At 35.4% G+C, this 2522-nt stretch overlaps 1 non-coding gene across 1 annotated transcript; it reads left to right on the top strand.

Annotated features, from left to right (window-relative positions):
- The first annotated feature begins 1500 nt into the window (after nucleotides 1–1500).
- Nucleotides 1501–1607, top strand: LOC113787908 (small nucleolar RNA R71). The gene has a single exon (XR_003474427.1). It is a non-coding gene; the product is annotated as a small nucleolar RNA R71 (small nucleolar RNA).
- The last annotated feature ends 915 nt before the right edge of the window (nucleotides 1608–2522 follow it).

Raw genomic sequence — 2522 nt, 5'->3', positions numbered from 1 at the left:
TTAAAGGTTAAGGTGTCATCCACCACATCAATCATAGCTCTCCTTGTTGCTAAGAATGATCTCCCCAAGATTAAGGGGATATCATTTTCTTCCTCCATGTCTAGTACCACAAAACCACTGGAAAAATGAACTTATCTACTTTGACCAACACATCTTCCACCACCCCGTATGGGTGTTTCATTCACTGATCTACAAATTGTAACATCGGTTGTGTGTCTTTGACTTTTCCAATGCCTAACATTTTGTGTATGGAAAAGGGAATAAGACTCACACAAGCCCCAAGATCACACACGACTTTCCCAAAAGTTATATCCCCAATAGCGCAAGGAATAGAATGGCAATGCACTCTTCGGTAAGCATCACTCTTTCATTGTCGATTTTCCTTTTTTTTTTTATAGAATCTCCTTGATGAACTTGGTGTTATTCGACATCTGCTCTAATGTTTATGCAAAAGGAATGTTAATTTTCAATTTTTTATAAACATCAAGAAACTTACCAAATTATTTTTCAGTTTCTTCCCTTTTTAATCTTTGAGGAAATGGAAGTTGAATTTCGGGCTTTGGCAGGGCTTCCTTTATATGCACCACATTTTCTTCCTCTTTTACATGACAAATGTCCCTCTCATTTCATGTTGGAGTGACCATTTCCTTTGAGTAGATTGGGATTCAAGCACTCCCACCCTTTCTGGATTTAGGTGGTACTGGTTCAATTACCTTGCCACTCCTCGTTGCCACGGTATTGACATTATTTCTCGGATTTGGAACTGTATAACAGCGCTCTTTGTGCTAGTTATTGAGCAAGTTGACCCAGTTGGGTCTCATGATTCTTTATTGAGGCTGAGTGATTTTTCTGGATGGCTCTTGACTCTTCAATGAAAGAACTTGTGTTCGTTACTAACTTCTCAATATCACTCTCTCAAGCAACTTTTTGAGGTGGAGCTTGATTTTCTTGAGCTCCTTGTTGACCTTGAGATCCACCCGGTTGATATTTTCATGGAAAATTTGGATGATTTCTCCAACTTGGATTGTACATACTAGAGTAGGGATTGTTCTGCTTCCTGTTGGTACCTAAAAAATTCACCTCTTTTGGTTCTTTTGTATCATCTTCATCCGATACTTCACAAGCTCCATTTTTATGTGCTCCCCAAAAACGTCACAACCAGTATGTTTCAATAATTTGACAGGAACCACTTGGGGTTGAATATTTAGAGCTGCAAACCCTTTCTTTATCTGAGTAGTGATAACATCTTCTATCTATTTTGATAGTAGCTTTCCTTGAGCCAACCCGACATCCATAACACTCAATTCTAGAGTACCACTTTTTGACCCACCACCTCTATCATACAACATCATTTGTTCATTTGATGCCATGATCTTGATAGTTTTTTGTGCTTCTGATACGGTATTGTAATTCAAAGAACCACCTGTTGTAGCATCTAATATAATTCTAATGATAGGCATGAAACCATTAAAGAATATTTGCATATGAGCAGTGTCGTCATAAACATGATTGGGGCATCCTACTAGTAAACTCTTCAAATTCTTGTAAGTGTCACGAAGAAATTCTCTTTCTTTCTATTTGTAACCAGAAATCTCTTTCCTTTTTCGAACGAACACAGTTGGGGAGAAGTATTGTTCCAAGAACTTATCTTCAAGGTCGTCCCGTGTGGTAATGCTACCAGAGGGTAAAGAATTAAGCCACTCCTTAGCATCATCTTTTAATGACAATGGAAATAATCTCAACCTCTTGCCTTTTTCAAAGATACCATCCACCTTCATTGTTTCACATAGTTCAAAGAAGTTTGTGAGATATCTATTAGTATCTTCGTTATGTTTACCGGAAAAATGAATCTCCTTCAACTCTCGATATAAAGCGAGACATATTTTGAACTTGTTTACTATAACCGGTTGGTTATGGATAACCATCCAACTGATTTCTATCTCGATTCCCAAACTCGTCGAGGGTACGTTCAGGTAGTGGTGGATTAGACGTCTATGCAAATATGAAGAAATCCCTCATATCCTCTTCTTCCACTACTAATTGTTTTTCCCTATGTCTCATTTTTTGAACCGCATTTTGATTTGCTTTCGTAGTTTTTCGATTTCTCGATTAAAGAGATGTTCAGCTAAGGAATGGCCTCGCATACAAGGTTAGTGTTGACACCTAATTATGTCTGCTACTTTATGATTTTTAATTAATATATAAAAAAAACTAATAATAAAAAAAACTAATAATGATGAAAATAATAATAAAAATAAATTGTTAGATTTTTAGAAAATCATGGATTGTGTTTGGTTTCTATTTGACTCTGAATCCTTTCCAGAAACTTTTACTATTTTATAATTAAAAAATAAAAAATAAAAACAAACGTATTTAATTGAATTGAATTTATGGTAATAAAAATTATTATGATGGTCATCATTTGAATGAAAAGAAGCCGTAAAGAAATAAATCAATGGTATTAAAAATCAGTATAATGGTGGTCAATTGAATAGAAAAGAAACCGAAGAAATGAATCAATG

This window comes from Cicer arietinum, chromosome 7 (genome assembly GCF_000331145.2).
Source record: "Cicer arietinum cultivar CDC Frontier isolate Library 1 chromosome 7, Cicar.CDCFrontier_v2.0, whole genome shotgun sequence".
In the NCBI taxonomy this organism is placed as follows: Eukaryota; Viridiplantae; Streptophyta; class Magnoliopsida; order Fabales; family Fabaceae; genus Cicer; species Cicer arietinum.
Note: the sequence above shows the minus strand (reverse complement) of the source record. Positions and strands in the feature narration are given on the sequence as shown.